Source organism: Ictalurus furcatus, chromosome 1 (genome assembly GCF_023375685.1).
Source record: "Ictalurus furcatus strain D&B chromosome 1, Billie_1.0, whole genome shotgun sequence".
NCBI classification, from domain to species: domain Eukaryota; kingdom Metazoa; phylum Chordata; class Actinopteri; order Siluriformes; family Ictaluridae; genus Ictalurus; species Ictalurus furcatus.
Genome location: NC_071255.1, coordinates 7255436 through 7260249, shown reverse-complemented (window position 1 = coordinate 7260249; position 4814 = coordinate 7255436).

The window sequence follows — 4814 nt, the reverse complement described above, 5'->3', positions numbered from 1 at the left end:
CATCCCCACACCATCACACTGCAACCACCATGCTTGAACGTAGATATGAAGTTCTTTTTGTGGAATTCTGTGTTTGTCTTCCAAACAGTTCCACTTTTGATTCATCAGTCCACATAACATTCTCATCCTCAAACCTTTAGTTTTTTTTTTTCTGCAAAATTCAGACAAGCCTTAATGTTCTTCTGGGTTATCAGTGGTTTTCACCTCATCACTCTTCCATGGATGCCATTTTTGCCCAGTGTCTTTCTGATAGTGGAGTCATGAACAGGGACTGATGCAAGAGAGGCCTGTGGGTCCTTTTGATGTTTTTCCTGGCTCTTTTTTGACTTCCTGGATGAGTCGCTGTGCTCTTGGAAGAATTTTGGAAGGTTGGCCACTTATGGGAAGGTTCACTACTGTGAGTTTTTCAATTTGGAGATAATGGCTCTCACTGTGGTTCTTTGGAGTCCCAGAGCCTTTGAAATAGCTTTGTAACCCTTCCCTGAGTGATCATGTCTGGAATTTCTTTCAACTTTAGTGTGTTACTAGTGAAAACCTTTTAACCAACTTCATGCTATTGATTTGATTGAACAGAGTTTTCCGTAATCAGGCCTGGTTATGTCTAGTCCAGCTGAACCCCATTATGAATGCAGTTTCATAGATTTGGGGAATCAGTAACTATGGGGGCAAATACATTTTCACACGGGCGTAGTTGGTATTGGATAGCTTTTTTACTTCAGTAAATAACATTATTTAAAAACTATATTTTGTGTTTACTCAGGTTGCCTTTGTTTTATCATAGCTGTTGTTTTGATTTTTGAAACAATAGCACGAGATAGACACAAAAATAATAAATCAATACTTTTTCACAGTACTATGTTCTTAAGTCAAATGTGTTGAAAATATTGTTGTGGTAACTGCGCACGGTGCCAGATGGGCTATAGACTGTAGATTTACTTGTTAAATGACCAATAAGTGTACAAGATGGCTTGTAACTGACGATGTTGTATGATTGTAACAATGACAATAACAACCACCTCTCCTTTGAATGCACCCCACTACAATGCATGTATTTAAACTGCAAAATGCTTTTAAATGTATATGAATAAATTGCAAGGACCAGCACAAAATGGAAGGTGGATATACAAATGGGTCCATAATTATATGGATAGTGACATGATTTTCACAATTTAGCCTCTACACCACCAAAATATATTTGAAATGAAGGACTCAATATGTGATTGAAGTGTAGACTTTCTGCTTTAATCCAAGGGGTTTAACAAAAATATTGCAACTGTTTAGGAATTACAGCCATTATTTACATAGTCCCTCCATTTTCTCAGGCTCAAAAGTAACTGGACACACTAACATCATTATTAATATAAGGATTATTCTTAATACTTGGTTGCTAATCCTTCATAGTCAATGACTGCCTGAAGTCTGGTGCCTATGGAAATCACCAAGGCTGAGTTTCCTCCTTTGAGATCCTTTAAAAGTGCCTTACTACAGCTGCCTTCAGGATGGGAAGAATGCAAACAGCGGAGGCAGTGTGATGCTCTGGGAAATGTTCCACTGGGAAACCTTGGGTCCTGGCACTCATATGGATGTTACTTTGACATGTACCACCTAGGTAAACATTGTTGCAGACCAAGTACACTCCTTCATAGCAATGGTATTCTTCAATGGTAGTGGTCTCTTTCAGCAGGATAATGCGCCCTGCCACACTGCAAACATTGTTCAAGAATATTTCGAGGAACATGACAAAGAGTTCAAGGTGTTGACTTGGCCTCCAAATTCCCCAGAGCTCAATCCGATCAAGCATGTGTGATCTATGGAGGCCCCACCTCAGAACTTACAGGATTTAGAGGATCTGCTGCTAACATCTTGGTACCACATACCATAGGACACCTTCAGAGGTCTTGTGGAGTCCATGCCTCTACTGGTCAGAGCTGTTCTGGCAGCACAAGGAGGATCTACACATGATTAGACAGGTGGTTGTAATGTTATGGCTGATTGGTGTACATTTAAATGTTTTAATAATTAAAACATTTAATCGCTGGTAAATGTCTGATGACTTTTTTTTTTATAACCACATGGTCTATCATGTTTTATTCCTTACTTATAAGCTCTCATATAAACCCACTTACATAATTTTTTTTATTTACTTATCATCTTATGTAGTAGTGGGCTTGCACCCTCAATTGATGCTAGCACCTTGTTGGCATTGTATTAAATAGTATGTGCACTGAAACTGTGCTTGGAAATCAATAACTTACCTCAGTCCCACAGAAGCATTGCTTCTCTGACAAATCCTTTTTAAATGTCTTCTCTATTTTACTGCTCTGAGTCTTAAAGTTGGCCAATTGGCTGTTTTGGTTTGACTTGTGTTTAAACAAAAAACATATAAAGACAAGGTATTTGATGTTTTATCTAATCAACTACATAGTTTTTTGAAGGTAAACAATTATTTTGAAATTTATGCATGCAACACGTTCCAAAAAAGTTGAGAAAGGGGCAATTTAGGACTAATAGTGATGTGAAATAAAAAGATTGAAATAAGAAGGTGATGTGAAACAGGTGAGGCAATCGTGTAATCATAGTATATAAGGAGCCTACATAAAAGGCTCAGTCCTTCAAGAGCAAGGATGGGTCGAGCCCAATCAACCAACAGATACTTTGGTAACCTTTGTCAGTCAACACTATTCGCCACTGCATCCACAGATGCAAGTTAAGGCTATACTATGCAAAGCAGAAGTGCCCCCAACTTCTCTGGGCTCAGTCTTATCTGAGATGGACAGTAGCACAGTGGAATCGTGTTTTGTGGTCCGACGAGTCAACATTTCAGATTTGTTTTTGGACAAAACAGCTGTCGTGTTCTCAAAGAGGAAAAGGACCATCCAAACTGTTATCAGTGTCAGGTCCAAAAGCCAGCATCTGTCATGGTGTGGTGGTGTGTCAGTGCCCATGGCATGGGTAATTTGCACATCTGTGAGGACATCATTAATGCAAAAAGATATGTACACATTTTGGAGCAACATATGCTGGCATCCAGAAAAGTACAATGCCAAACCACATTCTGCCCAGATTACAAATGCATAGTTGCATAAGCCTGCCCTGCATAGTTGCGTAGCATGACCTGCCTGCAGTTCTGATTTGTCTCAGACTGAGAATGTGTGGCCCATTATGAAGTGCAAAATATCAATGCAGGCCCCGAACAGTTGAAGAAATGCATAATGGCTGAATTGGAGAAAATTCTGTTTGCTAAACTTAACCAACTGGTGTCTTCAGTGCCCAAAGGCTTATTAAATGTTATTAAAAGAAAAGGTGATTTTACACATTGGGAAACAGTCAACTGTCCAAACTTTTTTGGTGTGTTGCAGTCATCAGATTTGAAATGAGAGTATATAGTGCATCCAGAAAGTATTCACAGCGCTTCACTTTTTCCACATCTTGTTATGTTACAGCCTTATTCCAATATGGATTAAATTCATTATTTTCCTCAAAATTCTACAAACAATACCCAATAATGACAACGTGAAAGAAGTTTGTTTGAAATCTTTGCAAATTTATTAAAAATAAAAAACAAAAAAAGCACATTTAAATAAGTATTCACAGCCTTTTCCATGACACTCAAAATTGAGCTCAGGTGCATCCTGTTTTCACTGATCATCCTTGAGATGTTTCTACAACTCTATTGGAGTCCACCTGTGGTAAATTCAGTTGATTGGACATGATTTGGAAAGGCACACACCTGTCTATATAAGGTCCCACAGTTAACAATGCATGTCAGAGCACAAACCAAGCCATGAAGTCCAAGCAATTGTCTGTAGACCTCCAAGACAGGATTGTATCGAGGCACAGATCTGGGGAAGGGTACAGAAACATTTCTGCAGCATTGAAGGTCCCAATGAGCACAGTGGCCTCCATTATCCATAAATGGAAGAAGTTTGGAACCAGCAGGACTCTACCTAGAGCTGGCCGCCCGGCCAAACTGAGCGATCGGGGAAGAAGGGCCTTAGTCAGGGAGGTGACCAAAAACCCGATGGTCACTCTGACAGAGCTCCAGCATGTCTCTGAGGAGAGAGGAGAACCTTCCAGAAGAACAACCATCTCTGCAGCACTCCACCAATCAGGCCTGTATGGTAGAGTGGCCAGACGGAAGCCACTCCTCAGTAAAAGGCACATGACAGCCCGCCTGGAGTTTGCCAAAAGGCACCTGAAGGACTCTCAGACCAAAGTCTGAACAAAGATTGAACTCTTTGGCCCGAATGGCAAGCCAAATGTCTGGAGGAAACCAGGCACCAGTCATCACATGGCAAATACCATCCCTACAGTGAAGCATGGTGGTGGCAGCATCATGCTGTGGCAGCATCATGCTGTGGGAATGTTTTTCAGTGGCAGGAACTGGGAGACTAGTCAGGATTGAGGAACAGATGAATGCAGCAATGTACAGAGACATCCTAGATGAAAACCTGCTCCAGAGCGCTCTGGACCTCAGACTGGGTGAAGGTTTATCTTCCAACAGGACAACGACCCTAAGTACACAGCCAAGATAACGAAGGAGTGGCTACAGGACAACTCTGTGCATGTCCTTGAGTGGCCCAGCCAGAGGCCAGACTTGAACCCGATTGAACATCTCTGGAGAGATCTGAAAATGACTGTGCACCGACGCTCCCCATCCAACCTGATGGAGCTTGAGAGGTCCTGCAAACAAGAATGGGAGAAACTGCCCAAAAATAGGTGTGTCAAGTTTGTAGCATCATACTCAAAAAGACTTGAGGCTGTAATTGGTGCCAAAGGTGCTTCAACAAAGTATTGAGCAAAGGCTGTGAATA